This window comes from Macaca mulatta, chromosome 16 (assembly GCF_049350105.2).
Source record: "Macaca mulatta isolate MMU2019108-1 chromosome 16, T2T-MMU8v2.0, whole genome shotgun sequence".
Classification (NCBI taxonomy): Eukaryota; Metazoa; Chordata; class Mammalia; order Primates; family Cercopithecidae; genus Macaca; species Macaca mulatta.
Window position 1 is genome coordinate 1,393,172 of NC_133421.1, and position 21,602 is coordinate 1,414,773.

Sequence of the window (21,602 nt, forward strand, 5' to 3'; positions counted from 1 at the left end):
CCTCCATGGATATTAAGAACAATATCCCAGACTGGGTGTTCGCCTCCTGCTGTACAGAGTGCAATATCATCCTCTCCCTCCCAGGATAGTAATTACAATATCACTGGGCGGGAGCACACATCCTGTGAATTATTATCATCCTCTCCAACTCCGTATACTAGGAACTATATCTCAGAGAAACTGTCCCCTCAGTGCCATATTCGGACAAATAGCAAAGGCTTCTTCCGGGAATATTAGGAGCAATATTACCACGTAGCTATCCATCCATTGCTATAATTGGAGTCATGTGATACTCTACCCCCGTTCATATTAGGATCAGTGTCACGTGCTGAGTGTACACCTACTGCGATATTAAAACTAAAGTCCTGCTTTCCGACCCTGGTTATTAAGAACAGCATCACAAGTAGGTTTACACTTCCTGTGGAATGAGGAATAATAATATGATTATTAATCATCAATGATCGATTTTAATAATTATCAATGATACTAAAAATTCATAAGATACCATTATTAATTATGGATAATGATTTTCAATACATGATTATGCCTGCTTTCAGTTAATTATTAATATTAATGCCATCAAATAATATTATTAGTTCCTAATACTAATCATTATTGTATTCCCAGCATCACTGGGTATTGATTTAAGTCACATTAATTGCTAATATCATAATATTATTATTAATAGTGATATTACTAATAATTATGAATACAAATGGTTAACCTTTTAAACCAGTATTCATTTTTACTCTCTTTATTGTGATCATTAATATCAATAATTATTATTAATATTAATATAATTATTAATATTAATGATTAATAGACTTGCTCCTGATGTAAACCCGGGAGAGGACGATGTTAATTTCTATATCACAACGGTGTACACCCCCCGTGACAGAGTTTCCAACTTCTGCTTGGGAGAGGAGGATATGACAATCAGTTTCACTGGAAGTAGAAACAACGGTGGGATACTGTTCTGAATATTCAGGGAGGAAGAGGCTGATGTGACTCCTAATAAAGAGGGGGTTACTCCCTCTGAGGGTGTGCACACTGGGGGTGTACAATCGTCTGAGAAGGGGTTGAAAATTTTCCGATGGGGAGATGATATTACTCAGAATATGAGAAAGAGGCTGGGGGTCCAGAAGGCTCCCAGAAGCCAGGGGGGCGGGCCGGGGGTGGCGGCTGGGAGCCCGATCGCGGGGGGTGCCTGCACCCCCGGCGAGGGGGCTCCCAGAAGCCAGGGGGGCGGGCCGGGGGTGGCGGCTGGGAGCCCGATCGCGGGGGGTGCCTGCACCCCCGGCGAGGGGGCTCCCAGAAGCCAGGGGGGCGGGCCGGGGGTGGCGGCTGGGAGCCCGATCGCGGGGGGTGCCTGCACCCCCGGCGAGGGGGCTCCCAGAAGCCAGGGGGGCGGGCCGGGGGTGGCGGCTGGGAGCCCGATCGCGGGGGGTGCCTGCACCCCCGGCGAGGGGGCTCCCAGAAGCCAGGGGGGCGGGCCGGGGGTGGCGGCTGGGAGCCCGATCGCGGGGGGTGCCTGCACCCCCGGCGAGGGGGCTCCCAGAAGCCAGGGGGGCGGGCCGGGGGTGGCGGCTGGGAGCCCGATCGCGGGGGGTGCCTGCACCCCCGGCGAGGGGGCTCCCAGAAGCCAGGGGGGCGGGCCGGGGGTGGCGGCTGGGAGCCCGATCGCGGGGGGTGCCTGCACCCCCGGCGAGGGGGCTCCCAGAAGCCAGGGGGGCGGGCCGGGGGTGGCGGCTGGGAGCCCGATCGCGGGGGGTGCCTGCACCCCCGGCGAGGGGGCTCCCAGAAGCCAGGGGGGCGGGCCGGGGGTGGCGGCTGGGAGCCCGATCGCGGGGGGTGCCTGCACCCCCGGCGAGGGGGCTCCCAGAAGCCAGGGGGGCGGGCCGGGGGTGGCGGCTGGGAGCCCGATCGCGGGGGGTGCCTGCACCCCCGGCGAGGGGGCTCCCAGAAGCCAGGGGGGCGGGCCGGGGGTGGCGGCTGGGAGCCCGATCGCGGGGGGTGCCTGCACCCCCGGCGAGGGGGCTCCCAGAAGCCAGGGGGCGGGCCGGGGGTGGCGGCTGGGAGCCCGATCGCGGGGGGTGCCTGCACCCCCGGCGAGGGGGCTCCCAGAAGCCAGGGGGGCGGGCCGGGGGTGGCGGCTGGGAGCCCGATCGCGGGGGGTGCCTGCACCCCCGGCGAGGGGGCTCCCAGAAGCCAGGGGGGCGGGCCGGGGGTGGCGGCTGGGAGCCCGATCGCGGGGGGTGCCTGCACCCCCGGCGAGGGGGCTCCCAGAAGCCAGGGGGGCGGGCCGGGGGTGGCGGCTGGGAGCCCGATCGCGGGGGGTGCCTGCACCCCCGGCGAGGGGGCTCCCAGAAGCCAGGGGGGCGGGCCGGGGGTGGCGGCTGGGAGCCCGATCGCGGGGGGTGCCTGCACCCCCGGCGAGGGGGCTCCCAGAAGCCAGGGGGGCGGGCCGGGGGTGGCGGCTGGGAGCCCGATCGCGGGGGGTGCCTGCACCCCCGGCGAGGGGGCTCCCAGAAGCCAGGGGGGCGGGCCGGGGGTGGCGGCTGGGAGCCCGATCGCGGGGGGTGCCTGCACCCCCGGCGAGGGGGCTCCCAGAAGCCAGGGGGGCGGGCCGGGGGTGGCGGCTGGGAGCCCGATCGCGGGGGGTGCCTGCACCCCCGGCGAGGGGGCTCCCAGAAGCCAGGGGGGCGGGCCGGGGGTGGCGGCTGGGAGCCCGATCGCGGGGGGTGCCTGCACCCCCGGCGAGGGGGCTCCCAGAAGCCAGGGGGGCGGGCCGGGGGTGGCGGCTGGGAGCCCGATCGCGGGGGGTGCCTGCACCCCCGGCGAGGGGGCTCCCAGAAGCCAGGGGGGCGGGCCGGGGGTGGCGGCTGGGAGCCCGATCGCGGGGGGTGCCTGCACCCCCGGCGAGGGGGCTCCCAGAAGCCAGGGGGGCGGGCCGGGGGTGGCGGCTGGGAGCCCGATCGCGGGGGGTGCCTGCACCCCCGGCGAGGGGGCTCCCAGAAGCCAGGGGGGCGGGCCGGGGGTGGCGGCTGGGAGCCCGATCGCGGGGGGTGCCTGCACCCCCGGCGAGGGGGCTCCCAGAAGCCAGGGGGGCGGGCCGGGGGTGGCGGCTGGGAGCCCGATCGCGGGGGGTGCCTGCACCCCCGGCGAGGGGGCTCCCAGAAGCCAGGGGGGCGGGCCGGGGGTGGCGGCTGGGAGCCCGATCGCGGGGGGTGCCTGCACCCCCGGCGAGGGGGCTCCCAGAAGCCAGGGGGGCGGGCCGGGGGTGGCGGCTGGGAGCCCGATCGCGGGGGGTGCCTGCACCCCCGGCGAGGGGGCTCCCAGAAGCCAGGGGGGCGGGCCGGGGGTGGCGGCTGGGAGCCCGATCGCGGGGGGTGCCTGCACCCCCGGCGAGGGGGCTCCCAGAAGCCAGGGGGGCGGGCCGGGGGTGGCGGCTGGGAGCCCGATCGCGGGGGGTGCCTGCACCCCCGGCGAGGGGGCTCCCAGAAGCCAGGGGGGCGGGCCGGGGGTGGCGGCTGGGAGCCCGATCGCGGGGGGTGCCTGCACCCCCGGCGAGGGGGCTCCCAGAAGCCAGGGGGGCGGGCCGGGGGTGGCGGCTGGGAGCCCGATCGCGGGGGGTGCCTGCACCCCCGGCGAGGGGGCTCCCAGAAGCCAGGGGGGCGGGCCGGGGGTGGCGGCTGGGAGCCCGATCGCGGGGGGTGCCTGCACCCCCGGCGAGGGGGCTCCCAGAAGCCAGGGGGGCGGGCCGGGGGTGGCGGCTGGGAGCCCGATCGCGGGGGGTGCCTGCACCCCCGGCGAGGGGGCTCCCAGAAGCCAGGGGGGCGGGCCGGGGGTGGCGGCTGGGAGCCCGATCGCGGGGGGTGCCTGCACCCCCGGCGAGGGGGCTCCCAGAAGCCAGGGGGGCGGGCCGGGGGTGGCGGCTGGGAGCCCGATCGCGGGGGGTGCCTGCACCCCCGGCGAGGGGGCTCCCAGAAGCCAGGGGGGCGGGCCGGGGGTGGCGGCTGGGAGCCCGATCGCGGGGGGTGCCTGCACCCCCGGCGAGGGGGCTCCCAGAAGCCAGGGGGGCGGGCCGGGGGTGGCGGCTGGGAGCCCGATCGCGGGGGGTGCCTGCACCCCCGGCGAGGGGGCTCCCAGAAGCCAGGGGGGCGGGCCGGGGGTGGCGGCTGGGAGCCCGATCGCGGGGGGTGCCTGCACCCCCGGCGAGGGGGCTCCCAGAAGCCAGGGGGGCGGGCCGGGGGTGGCGGCTGGGAGCCCGATCGCGGGGGGTGCCTGCACCCCCGGCGAGGGGGCTCCCAGAAGCCAGGGGGGCGGGCCGGGGGTGGCGGCTGGGAGCCCGATCGCGGGGGGTGCCTGCACCCCCGGCGAGGGGGCTCCCAGAAGCCAGGGGGGCGGGCCGGGGGTGGCGGCTGGGAGCCCGATCGCGGGGGGTGCCTGCACCCCCGGCGAGGGGGCTCCCAGAAGCCAGGGGGGCGGGCCGGGGGTGGCGGCTGGGAGCCCGATCGCGGGGGGTGCCTGCACCCCCGGCGAGGGGGCTCCCAGAAGCCAGGGGGGCGGGCCGGGGGTGGCGGCTGGGAGCCCGATCGCGGGGGGTGCCTGCACCCCCGGCGAGGGGGCTCCCAGAAGCCAGGGGGGCGGGCCGGGGGTGGCGGCTGGGAGCCCGATCGCGGGGGGTGCCTGCACCCCCGGCGAGGGGGCTCCCAGAAGCCAGGGGGGCGGGCCGGGGGTGGCGGCTGGGAGCCCGATCGCGGGGGGTGCCTGCACCCCCGGCGAGGGGGCTCCCAGAAGCCAGGGGGGCGGGCCGGGGGTGGCGGCTGGGAGCCCGATCGCGGGGGGTGCCTGCACCCCCGGCGAGGGGGCTCCCAGAAGCCAGGGGGGCGGGCCGGGGGTGGCGGCTGGGAGCCCGATCGCGGGGGGTGCCTGCACCCCCGGCGAGGGGGCTCCCAGAAGCCAGGGGGGCGGGCCGGGGGTGGCGGCTGGGAGCCCGATCGCGGGGGGTGCCTGCACCCCCGGCGAGGGGGCTCCCAGAAGCCAGGGGGGCGGGCCGGGGGTGGCGGCTGGGAGCCCGATCGCGGGGGGTGCCTGCACCCCCGGCGAGGGGGCTCCCAGAAGCCAGGGGGGCGGGCCGGGGGTGGCGGCTGGGAGCCCGATCGCGGGGGGTGCCTGCACCCCCGGCGAGGGGGCTCCCAGAAGCCAGGGGGGCGGGCCGGGGGTGGCGGCTGGGAGCCCGATCGCGGGGGGTGCCTGCACCCCCGGCGAGGGGGCTCCCAGAAGCCAGGGGGGCGGGCCGGGGGTGGCGGCTGGGAGCCCGATCGCGGGGGGTGCCTGCACCCCCGGCGAGGGGGCTCCCAGAAGCCAGGGGGGCGGGCCGGGGGTGGCGGCTGGGAGCCCGATCGCGGGGGGTGCCTGCACCCCCGGCGAGGGGGCTCCCAGAAGCCAGGGGGGCGGGCCGGGGGTGGCGGCTGGGAGCCCGATCGCGGGGGGTGCCTGCACCCCCGGCGAGGGGGCTCCCAGAAGCCAGGGGGGCGGGCCGGGGGTGGCGGCTGGGAGCCCGATCGCGGGGGGTGCCTGCACCCCCGGCGAGGGGGCTCCCAGAAGCCAGGGGGGCGGGCCGGGGGTGGCGGCTGGGAGCCCGATCGCGGGGGGTGCCTGCACCCCCGGCGAGGGGGCTCCCAGAAGCCAGGGGGGCGGGCCGGGGGTGGCGGCTGGGAGCCCGATCGCGGGGGGTGCCTGCACCCCCGGCGAGGGGGCTCCCAGAAGCCAGGGGGGCGGGCCGGGGGTGGCGGCTGGGAGCCCGATCGCGGGGGGTGCCTGCACCCCCGGCGAGGGGGCTCCCAGAAGCCAGGGGGGCGGGCCGGGGGTGGCGGCTGGGAGCCCGATCGCGGGGGGTGCCTGCACCCCCGGCGAGGGGGCTCCCAGAAGCCAGGGGGGCGGGCCGGGGGTGGCGGCTGGGAGCCCGATCGCGGGGGGTGCCTGCACCCCCGGCGAGGGGGCTCCCAGAAGCCAGGGGGGCGGGCCGGGGGTGGCGGCTGGGAGCCCGATCGCGGGGGGTGCCTGCACCCCCGGCGAGGGGGCTCCCAGAAGCCAGGGGGGCGGGCCGGGGGTGGCGGCTGGGAGCCCGATCGCGGGGGGTGCCTGCACCCCCGGCGAGGGGGCTCCCAGAAGCCAGGGGGGCGGGCCGGGGGTGGCGGCTGGGAGCCCGATCGCGGGGGGTGCCTGCACCCCCGGCGAGGGGGCTCCCAGAAGCCAGGGGGGCGGGCCGGGGGTGGCGGCTGGGAGCCCGATCGCGGGGGGTGCCTGCACCCCCGGCGAGGGGGCTCCCAGAAGCCAGGGGGGCGGGCCGGGGGTGGCGGCTGGGAGCCCGATCGCGGGGGGTGCCTGCACCCCCGGCGAGGGGGCTCCCAGAAGCCAGGGGGGCGGGCCGGGGGTGGCGGCTGGGAGCCCGATCGCGGGGGGTGCCTGCACCCCCGGCGAGGGGGCTCCCAGAAGCCAGGGGGGCGGGCCGGGGGTGGCGGCTGGGAGCCCGATCGCGGGGGGTGCCTGCACCCCCGGCGAGGGGGCTCCCAGAAGCCAGGGGGGCGGGCCGGGGGTGGCGGCTGGGAGCCCGATCGCGGGGGGTGCCTGCACCCCCGGCGAGGGGGCTCCCAGAAGCCAGGGGGGCGGGCCGGGGGTGGCGGCTGGGAGCCCGATCGCGGGGGGTGCCTGCACCCCCGGCGAGGGGGCTCCCAGAAGCCAGGGGGGCGGGCCGGGGGTGGCGGCTGGGAGCCCGATCGCGGGGGGTGCCTGCACCCCCGGCGAGGGGGCTCCCAGAAGCCAGGGGGGCGGGCCGGGGGTGGCGGCTGGGAGCCCGATCGCGGGGGGTGCCTGCACCCCCGGCGAGGGGGCTCCCAGAAGCCAGGGGGGCGGGCCGGGGGTGGCGGCTGGGAGCCCGATCGCGGGGGGTGCCTGCACCCCCGGCGAGGGGGCTCCCAGAAGCCAGGGGGGCGGGCCGGGGGTGGCGGCTGGGAGCCCGATCGCGGGGGGTGCCTGCACCCCCGGCGAGGGGGCTCCCAGAAGCCAGGGGGGCGGGCCGGGGGTGGCGGCTGGGAGCCCGATCGCGGGGGGTGCCTGCACCCCCGGCGAGGGGGCTCCCAGAAGCCAGGGGGGCGGGCCGGGGGTGGCGGCTGGGAGCCCGATCGCGGGGGGTGCCTGCACCCCCGGCGAGGGGGCTCCCAGAAGCCAGGGGGGCGGGCCGGGGGTGGCGGCTGGGAGCCCGATCGCGGGGGGTGCCTGCACCCCCGGCGAGGGGGCTCCCAGAAGCCAGGGGGGCGGGCCGGGGGTGGCGGCTGGGAGCCCGATCGCGGGGGGTGCCTGCACCCCCGGCGAGGGGGCTCCCAGAAGCCAGGGGGGCGGGCCGGGGGTGGCGGCTGGGAGCCCGATCGCGGGGGGTGCCTGCACCCCCGGCGAGGGGGCTCCCAGAAGCCAGGGGGGCGGGCCGGGGGTGGCGGCTGGGAGCCCGATCGCGGGGGGTGCCTGCACCCCCGGCGAGGGGGCTCCCAGAAGCCAGGGGGGCGGGCCGGGGGTGGCGGCTGGGAGCCCGATCGCGGGGGGTGCCTGCACCCCCGGCGAGGGGGCTCCCAGAAGCCAGGGGGGCGGGCCGGGGGTGGCGGCTGGGAGCCCGATCGCGGGGGGTGCCTGCACCCCCGGCGAGGGGGCTCCCAGAAGCCAGGGGGGCGGGCCGGGGGTGGCGGCTGGGAGCCCGATCGCGGGGGGTGCCTGCACCCCCGGCGAGGGGGCTCCCAGAAGCCAGGGGGGCGGGCCGGGGGTGGCGGCTGGGAGCCCGATCGCGGGGGGTGCCTGCACCCCCGGCGAGGGGGCTCCCAGAAGCCAGGGGGGCGGGCCGGGGGTGGCGGCTGGGAGCCCGATCGCGGGGGGTGCCTGCACCCCCGGCGAGGGGGCTCCCAGAAGCCAGGGGGGCGGGCCGGGGGTGGCGGCTGGGAGCCCGATCGCGGGGGGTGCCTGCACCCCCGGCGAGGGGGCTCCCAGAAGCCAGGGGGGCGGGCCGGGGGTGGCGGCTGGGAGCCCGATCGCGGGGGGTGCCTGCACCCCCGGCGAGGGGGCTCCCAGAAGCCAGGGGGGCGGGCCGGGGGTGGCGGCTGGGAGCCCGATCGCGGGGGGTGCCTGCACCCCCGGCGAGGGGGCTCCCAGAAGCCAGGGGGGCGGGCCGGGGGTGGCGGCTGGGAGCCCGATCGCGGGGGGTGCCTGCACCCCCGGCGAGGGGGCTCCCAGAAGCCAGGGGGGCGGGCCGGGGGTGGCGGCTGGGAGCCCGATCGCGGGGGGTGCCTGCACCCCCGGCGAGGGGGCTCCCAGAAGCCAGGGGGGCGGGCCGGGGGTGGCGGCTGGGAGCCCGATCGCGGGGGGTGCCTGCACCCCCGGCGAGGGGGCTCCCAGAAGCCAGGGGGGCGGGCCGGGGGTGGCGGCTGGGAGCCCGATCGCGGGGGGTGCCTGCACCCCCGGCGAGGGGGCTCCCAGAAGCCAGGGGGGCGGGCCGGGGGTGGCGGCTGGGAGCCCGATCGCGGGGGGTGCCTGCACCCCCGGCGAGGGGGCTCCCAGAAGCCAGGGGGGCGGGCCGGGGGTGGCGGCTGGGAGCCCGATCGCGGGGGGTGCCTGCACCCCCGGCGAGGGGGCTCCCAGAAGCCAGGGGGGCGGGCCGGGGGTGGCGGCTGGGAGCCCGATCGCGGGGGGTGCCTGCACCCCCGGCGAGGGGGCTCCCAGAAGCCAGGGGGGCGGGCCGGGGGTGGCGGCTGGGAGCCCGATCGCGGGGGGTGCCTGCACCCCCGGCGAGGGGGCTCCCAGAAGCCAGGGGGGCGGGCCGGGGGTGGCGGCTGGGAGCCCGATCGCGGGGGGTGCCTGCACCCCCGGCGAGGGGGCTCCCAGAAGCCAGGGGGGCGGGCCGGGGGTGGCGGCTGGGAGCCCGATCGCGGGGGGTGCCTGCACCCCCGGCGAGGGGGCTCCCAGAAGCCAGGGGGGCGGGCCGGGGGTGGCGGCTGGGAGCCCGATCGCGGGGGGTGCCTGCACCCCCGGCGAGGGGGCTCCCAGAAGCCAGGGGGGCGGGCCGGGGGTGGCGGCTGGGAGCCCGATCGCGGGGGGTGCCTGCACCCCCGGCGAGGGGGCTCCCAGAAGCCAGGGGGGCGGGCCGGGGGTGGCGGCTGGGAGCCCGATCGCGGGGGGTGCCTGCACCCCCGGCGAGGGGGCTCCCAGAAGCCAGGGGGGCGGGCCGGGGGTGGCGGCTGGGAGCCCGATCGCGGGGGGTGCCTGCACCCCCGGCGAGGGGGCTCCCAGAAGCCAGGGGGGCGGGCCGGGGGTGGCGGCTGGGAGCCCGATCGCGGGGGGTGCCTGCACCCCCGGCGAGGGGGCTCCCAGAAGCCAGGGGGGCGGGCCGGGGGTGGCGGCTGGGAGCCCGATCGCGGGGGGTGCCTGCACCCCCGGCGAGGGGGCTCCCAGAAGCCAGGGGGGCGGGCCGGGGGTGGCGGCTGGGAGCCCGATCGCGGGGGGTGCCTGCACCCCCGGCGAGGGGGCTCCCAGAAGCCAGGGGGGCGGGCCGGGGGTGGCGGCTGGGAGCCCGATCGCGGGGGGTGCCTGCACCCCCGGCGAGGGGGCTCCCAGAAGCCAGGGGGGCGGGCCGGGGGTGGCGGCTGGGAGCCCGATCGCGGGGGGTGCCTGCACCCCCGGCGAGGGGGCTCCCAGAAGCCAGGGGGGCGGGCCGGGGGTGGCGGCTGGGAGCCCGATCGCGGGGGGTGCCTGCACCCCCGGCGAGGGGGCTCCCAGAAGCCAGGGGGGCGGGCCGGGGGTGGCGGCTGGGAGCCCGATCGCGGGGGGTGCCTGCACCCCCGGCGAGGGGGCTCCCAGAAGCCAGGGGGGCGGGCCGGGGGTGGCGGCTGGGAGCCCGATCGCGGGGGGTGCCTGCACCCCCGGCGAGGGGGCTCCCAGAAGCCAGGGGGGCGGGCCGGGGGTGGCGGCTGGGAGCCCGATCGCGGGGGGTGCCTGCACCCCCGGCGAGGGGGCTCCCAGAAGCCAGGGGGGCGGGCCGGGGGTGGCGGCTGGGAGCCCGATCGCGGGGGGTGCCTGCACCCCCGGCGAGGGGGCTCCCAGAAGCCAGGGGGGCGGGCCGGGGGTGGCGGCTGGGAGCCCGATCGCGGGGGGTGCCTGCACCCCCGGCGAGGGGGCTCCCAGAAGCCAGGGGGGCGGGCCGGGGGTGGCGGCTGGGAGCCCGATCGCGGGGGGTGCCTGCACCCCCGGCGAGGGGGCTCCCAGAAGCCAGGGGGGCGGGCCGGGGGTGGCGGCTGGGAGCCCGATCGCGGGGGGTGCCTGCACCCCCGGCGAGGGGGCTCCCAGAAGCCAGGGGGGCGGGCCGGGGGTGGCGGCTGGGAGCCCGATCGCGGGGGGTGCCTGCACCCCCGGCGAGGGGGCTCCCAGAAGCCAGGGGGCGGGCCGGGGGTGGCGGCTGGGAGCCCGATCGCGGGGGGTGCCTGCACCCCCGGCGAGGGGGCTCCCAGAAGCCAGGGGGGCGGGCCGGGGGTGGCGGCTGGGAGCCCGATCGCGGGGGGTGCCTGCACCCCCGGCGAGGGGGCTCCCAGAAGCCAGGGGGGCGGGCCGGGGGTGGCGGCTGGGAGCCCGATCGCGGGGGGTGCCTGCACCCCCGGCGAGGGGGCTCCCAGAAGCCAGGGGGGCGGGCCGGGGGTGGCGGCTGGGAGCCCGATCGCGGGGGGTGCCTGCACCCCCGGCGAGGGGGCTCCCAGAAGCCAGGGGGGCGGGCCGGGGGTGGCGGCTGGGAGCCCGATCGCGGGGGGTGCCTGCACCCCCGGCGAGGGGGCTCCCAGAAGCCAGGGGGGCGGGCCGGGGGTGGCGGCTGGGAGCCCGATCGCGGGGGGTGCCTGCACCCCCGGCGAGGGGGCTCCCAGAAGCCAGGGGGGCGGGCCGGGGGTGGCGGCTGGGAGCCCGATCGCGGGGGGTGCCTGCACCCCCGGCGAGGGGGCTCCCAGAAGCCAGGGGGGCGGGCCGGGGGTGGCGGCTGGGAGCCCGATCGCGGGGGGTGCCTGCACCCCCGGCGAGGGGGCTCCCAGAAGCCAGGGGGGCGGGCCGGGGGTGGCGGCTGGGAGCCCGATCGCGGGGGGTGCCTGCACCCCCGGCGAGGGGGCTCCCAGAAGCCAGGGGGGCGGGCCGGGGGTGGCGGCTGGGAGCCCGATCGCGGGGGGTGCCTGCACCCCCGGCGAGGGGGCTCCCAGAAGCCAGGGGGGCGGGCCGGGGGTGGCGGCTGGGAGCCCGATCGCGGGGGGTGCCTGCACCCCCGGCGAGGGGGCTCCCAGAAGCCAGGGGGGCGGGCCGGGGGTGGCGGCTGGGAGCCCGATCGCGGGGGGTGCCTGCACCCCCGGCGAGGGGGCTCCCAGAAGCCAGGGGGGCGGGCCGGGGGTGGCGGCTGGGAGCCCGATCGCGGGGGGTGCCTGCACCCCCGGCGAGGGGGCTCCCAGAAGCCAGGGGGGCGGGCCGGGGGTGGCGGCTGGGAGCCCGATCGCGGGGGGTGCCTGCACCCCCGGCGAGGGGGCTCCCAGAAGCCAGGGGGGCGGGCCGGGGGTGGCGGCTGGGAGCCCGATCGCGGGGGGTGCCTGCACCCCCGGCGAGGGGGCTCCCAGAAGCCAGGGGGGCGGGCCGGGGGTGGCGGCTGGGAGCCCGATCGCGGGGGGTGCCTGCACCCCCGGCGAGGGGGCTCCCAGAAGCCAGGGGGGCGGGCCGGGGGTGGCGGCTGGGAGCCCGATCGCGGGGGGTGCCTGCACCCCCGGCGAGGGGGCTCCCAGAAGCCAGGGGGGCGGGCCGGGGGTGGCGGCTGGGAGCCCGATCGCGGGGGGTGCCTGCACCCCCGGCGAGGGGGCTCCCAGAAGCCAGGGGGGCGGGCCGGGGGTGGCGGCTGGGAGCCCGATCGCGGGGGGTGCCTGCACCCCCGGCGAGGGGGCTCCCAGAAGCCAGGGGGGCGGGCCGGGGGTGGCGGCTGGGAGCCCGATCGCGGGGGGTGCCTGCACCCCCGGCGAGGGGGCTCCCAGAAGCCAGGGGGGCGGGCCGGGGGTGGCGGCTGGGAGCCCGATCGCGGGGGGTGCCTGCACCCCCGGCGAGGGGGCTCCCAGAAGCCAGGGGGGCGGGCCGGGGGTGGCGGCTGGGAGCCCGATCGCGGGGGGTGCCTGCACCCCCGGCGAGGGGGCTCCCAGAAGCCAGGGGGGCGGGCCGGGGGTGGCGGCTGGGAGCCCGATCGCGGGGGGTGCCTGCACCCCCGGCGAGGGGGCTCCCAGAAGCCAGGGGGGCGGGCCGGGGGTGGCGGCTGGGAGCCCGATCGCGGGGGGTGCCTGCACCCCCGGCGAGGGGGCTCCCAGAAGCCAGGGGGGCGGGCCGGGGGTGGCGGCTGGGAGCCCGATCGCGGGGGGTGCCTGCACCCCCGGCGAGGGGGCTCCCAGAAGCCAGGGGGGCGGGCCGGGGGTGGCGGCTGGGAGCCCGATCGCGGGGGGTGCCTGCACCCCCGGCGAGGGGGCTCCCAGAAGCCAGGGGGGCGGGCCGGGGGTGGCGGCTGGGAGCCCGATCGCGGGGGGTGCCTGCACCCCCGGCGAGGGGGCTCCCAGAAGCCAGGGGGGCGGGCCGGGGGTGGCGGCTGGGAGCCCGATCGCGGGGGGTGCCTGCACCCCCGGCGAGGGGGCTCCCAGAAGCCAGGGGGGCGGGCCGGGGGTGGCGGCTGGGAGCCCGATCGCGGGGGGTGCCTGCACCCCCGGCGAGGGGGCTCCCAGAAGCCAGGGGGGCGGGCCGGGGGTGGCGGCTGGGAGCCCGATCGCGGGGGGTGCCTGCACCCCCGGCGAGGGGGCTCCCAGAAGCCAGGGGGGCGGGCCGGGGGTGGCGGCTGGGAGCCCGATCGCGGGGGGTGCCTGCACCCCCGGCGAGGGGGCTCCCAGAAGCCAGGGGGGCGGGCCGGGGGTGGCGGCTGGGAGCCCGATCGCGGGGGGTGCCTGCACCCCCGGCGAGGGGGCTCCCAGAAGCCAGGGGGGCGGGCCGGGGGTGGCGGCTGGGAGCCCGATCGCGGGGGGTGCCTGCACCCCCGGCGAGGGGGCTCCCAGAAGCCAGGGGGGCGGGCCGGGGGTGGCGGCTGGGAGCCCGATCGCGGGGGGTGCCTGCACCCCCGGCGAGGGGGCTCCCAGAAGCCAGGGGGGCGGGCCGGGGGTGGCGGCTGGGAGCCCGATCGCGGGGGGTGCCTGCACCCCCGGCGAGGGGGCTCCCAGAAGCCAGGGGGGCGGGCCGGGGGTGGCGGCTGGGAGCCCGATCGGGGGGCGTGCCTGCACCCCCGGCGAGGGGGCTCCCAGAAGCCAGGGGGGCGGGCCGGGGGTGGCGGCTGGGAGCCCGATCGGGGGGCGTGCCTGCACCCCCGGCGAGGGGGCTCCCAGAAGCCAGGGGGGCGGGCCGGGGGTGGCGGCTGGGAGCCCGATCGCGGGGGGTGCCTGACCCCCCGGCGAGGGGGCTCCCAGAAGCCAGGGGGGCGGGCCGGGGGTGGCGGCTGGGAGCCCGATCGGGGGGCGTGCCTGACCCCCCGGCGAGGGGGCTCCCAGAAGCCAGGGGGGCCGGCCTGGGTTGGCGGCTGGGAGCCCGATCGCGGGGGGTGCCTGACCCCCTCGCGATGGGGCTCCCAGAAGTCAGGGGGGCCGTCCGGGGGTGACTCCTGGCAACCTGATCTGGATATTTGGAAGAGTATCACAAGTGGTTGTCCAGTGTCTGTGATACTGAGATTAATATCTGTCTCTCGGCCTTGGAATATTGAGCAGGATGAAACAGGGTGAATGTCCACCCTGTGCCACATTGCGAGTAATATCAGCCTGTCCCCTCCATGGATATTAAGAACAATATCCCAGACTGGGTGTACGCCTCCTGCTGTACAGAGTGCAATATCATCCTCTCCCTCCCAGGATAGTAATTACAATATCACTGGGCGGGAGCACACATCCTGTGAATTATTATCATCCTCTCCAACTCCGTATACTAGGAACTATATCTCAGAGAAACTGTCCCCTCAGTGCCATATTCGGACAAATAGCAAAGGCTTCTTCCGGGAATATTAGGAGCAATATTACCACGTAGCTATCCATCCATTGCTATAATTGGAGTCATGTGATACTCTACCCCCGTTCATATTAGGATCAGTGTCACGTGCTGAGTGTACACCTACTGCGATATTAAAACTAAAGTCCTGCTTTCCGACCCTGGTTATTAAGAACAGCATCACAAGTAGGTTTACACTTCCTGTGGAATGAGGAATAATAATATGATTATTAATCATCAATGATCGATTTTAATCATTATCAATGATACTAAAAATTCATAAGATACCATTATTAATTATGGATAATGATTTTCAATACATGATTATGCCTGCTTTCAATTAATTATTAATATTAATGCCATCAAATAATATTATTAGTTCCTAATACTAATCATTATTGTATTCCCAGCATCACTGGGTATTGATTTAAGTCACATTAATTGCTAATATCATAATATTATTATTAATAGTGATATTACTAATAATTATGAATACAAACGGTTAACCTTTTAAACCAGTATTCATTTTTACTGTCTTTATTGTGATCATTAATATCAATAATTATTATTAATATTAATATAATTATTAATATTAATGATTAATAGACTTGCTCCTGATGTAAACCCGGGAGAGGACGATGTTAATTTCTATATCACAAGGGTGTACACCCCCCGTGACAGAGTTTCCAACTTCTGCTTGGGAGAGGAGGATATGACAATCAGTTTCACTGGAAGTAGAAACAACGGTGGGATACTGTTCTGAATATTCAGGGAGGAAGAGGCTGATGTGACTCCTAATAAAGAGGGGGTTACTCCCTCTGAGGGTGTGCACACTGGGGGTGTACAATCGTCTGAGAAGGGGTTGAAAATTTTCCGATGGGGAGATGATATTACTCAGAATATGAGAAAGAGGCTGGGGGTCCAGAAGGCTCCCAGAAGCCAGGGGGGCGGGCCGGGGGTGGCGGCTGGGAGCCCGATCGCGGGGGGTGCCTGCACCCCCGGCGAGGGGGCTCCCAGAAGCCAGGGGGGCGGGCCGGGGGTGGCGGCTGGGAGCCCGATCGCGGGGGGTGCCTGCACCCCCGGCGAGGGGGCTCCCAGAAGCCAGGGGGGCGGGCCGGGGGTGGCGGCTGGGAGCCCGATCGCGGGGGGTGCCTGCACCCCCGGCGAGGGGGCTCCCAGAAGCCAGGGGGGCGGGCCGGGGGTGGCGGCTGGGAGCCCGATCGCGGGGGGTGCCTGCACCCCCGGCGAGGGGGCTCCCAGAAGCCAGGGGGGCGGGCCGGGGGTGGCGGCTGGGAGCCCGATCGCGGGGGGTGCCTGCACCCCCGGCGAGGGGGCTCCCAGAAGCCAGGGGGGCGGGCCGGGGGTGGCGGCTGGGAGCCCGATCGCGGGGGGTGCCTGCACCCCCGGCGAGGGGGCTCCCAGAAGCCAGGGGGGCGGGCCGGGGGTGGCGGCTGGGAGCCCGATCGCGGGGGGTGCCTGCACCCCCGGCGAGGGGGCTCCCAGAAGCCAGGGGGGCGGGCCGGGGGTGGCGGCTGGGAGCCCGATCGCGGGGGGTGCCTGCACCCCCGGCGAGGGGGCTCCCAGAAGCCAGGGGGGCGGGCCGGGGGTGGCGGCTGGGAGCCCGATCGCGGGGGGTGCCTGCACCCCCGGCGAGGGGGCTCCCAGAAGCCAGGGGGGCGGGCCGGGGGTGGCGGCTGGGAGCCCGATCGCGGGGGGTGCCTGCACCCCCGGCGAGGGGGCTCCCAGAAGCCAGGGGGGCGGGCCGGGGGTGGCGGCTGGGAGCCCGATCGCGGGGGGTGCCTGCACCCCCGGCGAGGGGGCTCCCAGAAGCCAGGGGGGCGGGCCGGGGGTGGCGGCTGGGAGCCCGATCGCGGGGGGTGCCTGCACCCCCGGCGAGGGGGCTCCCAGAAGCCAGGGGGGCGGGCCGGGGGTGGCGGCTGGGAGCCCGATCGCGGGGGGTGCCTGCACCCCCGGCGAGGGGGCTCCCAGAAGCCAGGGGGGCGGGCCGGGGGTGGCGGCTGGGAGCCCGATCGCGGGGGGTGCCTGCACCCCCGGCGAGGGGGCTCCCAGAAGCCAGGGGGGCGGGCCGGGGGTGGCGGCTGGGAGCCCGATCGCGGGGGGTGCCTGCACCCCCGGCGAGGGGGCTCCCAGAAGCCAGGGGGGCGGGCCGGGGGTGGCGGCTGGGAGCCCGATCGCGGGGGGTGCCTGCACCCCCGGCGTGGGGGCTCCCAGAAGCCAGGGGGGCGGGCCGGGGGTGGCGGCTGGGAGCCCGATCGCGGGGGGTGCCTGCACCCCCGGCGAGGGGGCTCCCAGAAGCCAGGGGGGCGGGCCGGGGGTGGCGGCTGGGAGCCCGATCGCGGGGGGTGCCTGACCCCCCGGCGATGGGGCTCCCAGAAGCCAGGGGGGCCGGCCTGGGTTGGCGGCTGGGAGCCCGATCGCGGGGGGTGCCTGACCCCCTCGCGATGGGGCTCCCAGAAGTCAGGGGGGCCGTCCGGGGGTGACTCCTGGCAACCTGATCTGGATATTTGGAAGAGTATCACAAGTGGTTGTCCAGTGTCTGTGATACTGAGATTAATATCTGTCTCTCGGCCTTGGAATATTGAGCAGGATGAAACAGGGTGAATGTCCACCCTGTGCCACATTGCGAGTAATATCAGCCTGTCCCCTCCATGGATATTAAGAACAATATCCCAGACTGGGTGTACGCCTCCTGCTGTACAGAGTGCAATATCATCCTCTCCCTCCCAGGATAGTAATTACAATATCACTGGGCGGGAGCACACATCCTGTGAATTATTATCATCCTCTCCAACTCCGTATACTAGGAACTATATCTCAGAGAAACTGTCCCCTCAGTGCCATATTCGGACAAATAGCAAAGGCTTCTTCCGGGAATATTAGGAGCAATATTACCACGTAGCTATCCATCCATTGCTATAATTGGAGTCATGTGATACTCTACCCCCGTTCATATTAGGATCAGTGTCACGTGCTGAGTGTACACCTACTGCGATATTAAAACTAAAGTCCTGCTTTCCGACCCTGGTTATTAAGAACAGCATCACAAGTAGGTTTACACTTCCTGTGGAATGAGGAATAATAATATGATTATTAATCATCAATGATCGATTTTAATAATTATCAATGATACTAAAAATTCATAAGATACCATTATTAATTATGGATAATGATTTTCAATACATGATTATGCCTGCTTTCAGTTAATTATTAATATTAATGCCATCAAATAATATTATTAGTTCCTAATACTAATCATTATTGTATTCCCAGCATCACTGGGTATTGATTTAAGTCACATTAATTGCTAATATCATAATATTATTATTAATAGTGATATTACTAATAATTATGAATACAAATGGTTAACCTTTTAAACCAGTATTCATTTTTACTCTCTTTATTGTGATCATTAATATCAATAATTATTATTAATATTAATATAATTATTAATATTAATGATTAATAGACTTGCTCCTGATGTAAACCCGGGAGAGGACGATGTTAATTTCTATATCACAACGGTGTACACCCCCCGTGACAGAGTTTCCAACTTCTGCTTTGGAGAGGAGGATATGACAATCAGTTTCACTGGAAGTAGAAACAACGGTGGGATACTGTTCTGAATATTCAGGGAGGAAGAGGCTGATGTGACTCCTAATAAAGAGGGGGTTACTCCCTCTGAGGGTGTGCACACTGGGGGTGTACAATCGTCTGAGAAGGGGTTGAAAATTTTCCGATGGGGAGATGATATTACTCAGAATATGAGAAAGAGGCTGGGGGTCCAGAAGGCTCCCAGAAGCCAGGGGGGCGGGCCGGGGGTGGCGGCTGGGAGCCCGATCGCGGGGGGTGCCTGCACCTCCGGCGAGGGGGCTCCCAGAAGCCAGGGGGGCGGGCCGGGGGTGGCGGCTGGGAGCCCGATCCCGGGGGGTGCCTGCACCCCCGGCGAGGGGGCTCCCAGAAGCCAGGGGGGCGGGCCGGGTGTGGCGGCTGGGAGCCCGATCGCGGGGGGTGCCTGCACCCCCGGCGAGGGGGCTCCCAGAAGCCAGGGGGGCGGGCCGGGGGTGGCGGCTGGGAGCCCGATCGCGGGGGGTGCCTGCACCCCCGGCGAGGGGGCTCCCAGAAGCCAGGGGGGCGGGCCGGGGGTGGCGGCTGGGAGCCCGATCGCGGGGGGTGCCTGCACCCCCGGCGAGGGGGCTCCCAGAAGCCAGGGGGCGGGCCGGGGGTGGCGGCTGGGAGCCCGATCGGGGGGCGTGCCTGACCCCCCGGCGATGGGGCTCCCAGATGCCAGGGGGGCGGGCCGGGGGTGGCGGCTGGGAGCCCGATCGCGGGGGGTGCCTGACCCCCCGGCGATGGGGCTCCCAGATGCCAGGGGGGCGGGCCGGGCGTGGCGGCTGGGAGCCCGATCGGGGGACGTGCCTGACCCCCCGGCGATGGGGCTCCCAGAAGCCAGGGGGGCCGGCCTGGGTTGGCAGCTGGGAGCCCGATCGCGGGGGGTGCCTGACCCCCTCGCGATGGGGCTCCCAGAAGTCAGGGGGGCCGTCCGGGGGTGACTCCTGGCAACCTGATCTGGATATTTGGAAGAGTATCACAAGTGGTTGTCCAGTGTCTGTGATACTGAGATTAATATCTGTCTCTCGGCCTTGGAATATTGAGCAGGATGAAACAGGGTGAATGTCCACCCTGTGCCACATTGCGAGTAATATCAGCCTGTCCCCTCCATGGATATTAAGAACAATATCCCAGACTGGGTGTACGCCTCCTGCTGTACAGAGTGCAATATCATCCTCTCCCTCCCAGGATAGTAATTACAATATCACTGGGCGGGAGCACACATCCTGTGAATTATTATCATCCTCTCCAACTCCGTATACTAGGAACTATATCTCAGAGAAACTGTCCCCTCAGTGCCATATTCGGACAAATAGCAAAGGCTTCTTCCGGGAATATTAGGAGCAATATTACCACGTAGCTATCCATCCATTGCTATAATTGGAGTCATGTGATACTCTACCCCCGTTCATATTAGGATCAGTGTCACGTGCTGAGTGTACACCTACTGCGATATTAAAACTAAAGTCCTGCTTTCCGACCCTGGTTATTAAGAACAGCATCACAAGTAGGTTTACACTTCCTGTGGAATGAGGAATAATAATATGATTATTAATCATCAATGATCGATTTTAATCATTATCAATGATACTAAAAATTCATAAGATACCATTATTAATTATGGATAATGATTTTCAATACATGATTATGCCTGCTTTCAATTAATTATTAATATTAATGCCATCAAATAATATTATTAGTTCCTAATACTAATCATTATTGTATTCCCAGCATCACTGGGTATTGATTTAAGTCACATTAATTGCTAATATCATAATATTATTATTAATAGTGATATTACTAATAATTATGAATACAAACGGTTAACCTTTTAAACCAGTATTCATTTTAACTCTCTTTATTGTGATCATTAATATCAATAATTATTATTAATATTAATATAATTATTAATATTAATGATTAATAGACTTGCTCCTGATGTAAACCCGGGAGAGGACGATGTTAATTTCTATATCACAAGGGTGTACACCCCCCGTGACAGAGTTTCCAACTTCTGCTTGGGAGAGGAGGATATGACAATCAGTTTCACTGGAAGCAGAAACAACGGTGGGATACTGTTCTGAATATTCAGGGAGGAAGAGGCTGATGTGACTCCTAATAAAGAGGGGGTTACTCCCTCTGAGGGTGTGCACACTGGGGGTGTACAATCGTCTGAGAAGGGGTTGAAAATTTTCCGATGGGGAGATGATATTACTCAGAATATGAGAAAGAGGCTGGGGGTCCAGAAGGCTCCCAGAAGCCAGGGGGGCGGGCCGGGGGTGGCGGCTGGGAGCCCGATCGCGGGCGGTGCCTGCACCCCCGGCGAGGGGGCTCCCAGAAGCCAGGGGGGCGGGCCGGGGGTGGCGGCTGGGAGCCCGATCGCGGGCGGTGCCTGCACCCCCGGCGAGGGGGCTCCCAGAAGCCAGGGGGGCGGGCCGGGGGTGGCGGCTGGGAGCCCGATCGCGGGCGGTGCCTGCACCCCCGGCGAGGGGGCTCCCAGAAGCCAGGGGGGCGGGCCGGGGGTGGCGGCTGGGAGCCCGATCGCGGGCGGTGCCTGCAACCCCGGCGAGGGGGCTCCCAGAAGCCAGGGGGGCGGGCCGGGGGTGGCGGCTGGGAGCCCGATCGCGGGGGGTGCCTGCACCCCCGGCGAGGGGGCTCCCAGAAGCCAGGGGGGCGGGCCGGGGGTGGCGGCTGGGAGCCCGATCGCGGGCGGTGCCTGCACCCCCGGCGAGGGGGCTCCCAGAAGCCAGGGGGGCGGGCCGGGGGTGGCGGCTGGGAGCCCGATCGCGGGCGGTGCCTGCACCCCCGGCGAGGGGGCTCCCAGAAGCCAGGGGGGCGGGCCGGGGGTGGCGGCTGGGAGCCCGATCGCGGGCGGTGCCTGCACCCCCGGCGAGGGGGCTCCCAGAAGCCAGGGGGGCGGGCCGGGGGTGGCGGCTGGGAGCCCGATCGCGGGCGGTGCCTGCACCCCCGGCGAGGGGGCTCCCAGAAGCCAGGGGGGCGGGCCGGGGGTGGCGGCTGGGAGCCCGATCGCGGGCGGTGCCTGCACCCCCGGCGAGGGGGCTCCCAGAAGCCAGGGGGGCGGGCCGGGTGTGGCGGCTGGGAGCCCGATCGGGGGGCGTGCCTGCACCCCCGGCGAGGGGGCTCCCAGATGCCAGGGGGGCGGGCCGGGGGTGGCGGCTGGGAGCCCGATCGCGGGGGGTGCCTGACCCCCTCGCGATGGGGCTCCCAGAAGTCAGGGGGGCCGTCCGGGGGTGACTCCTGGCAACCTGATCTGGATATTTGGAAGAGTATCACAAGTGGTTGTCCAGTGTCTGTGATACTGAGATTAATATCTGTCTCTCGGCCTTGGAATATTGAGCAGGATGAAACAGGGTGAATGTCCACCCTGTGCCACATTGCGAGTAATATCAGCCTGTCCCCTCCATGGATATTAAGAACAATATCCCAGACTGGGTGTACGCCTCCTGCTGTACAGAGTGCAATATCATCCTCTCCCTCCCAGGATAGTAATTACAATATCACTGGGCGGGAGCACACATCCTGTGAATTATTATCATCCTCTCCAACTCCGTATACTAGGAACTATATCTCAGAGAAACTGTCCCCTCAGTGCCATATTCGGACAAATAGCAAAGGCTTCTTCCGGGAATATTAGGAGCAATATTACCACGTAGCTATCCATCCATTGCTATAATTGGAGTCATGTGATACTCTACCCCCGTTCATATTAGGATCAGTGTCACGTGCTGAGTGTACACCTACTGCGATATTAAAACTAAAGTCCTGCTTTCCGACCCTGGTTATTAAGAACAGCATCACAAGTAGGTTTACACTTCCTGTGGAATGAGGAATAATAATAT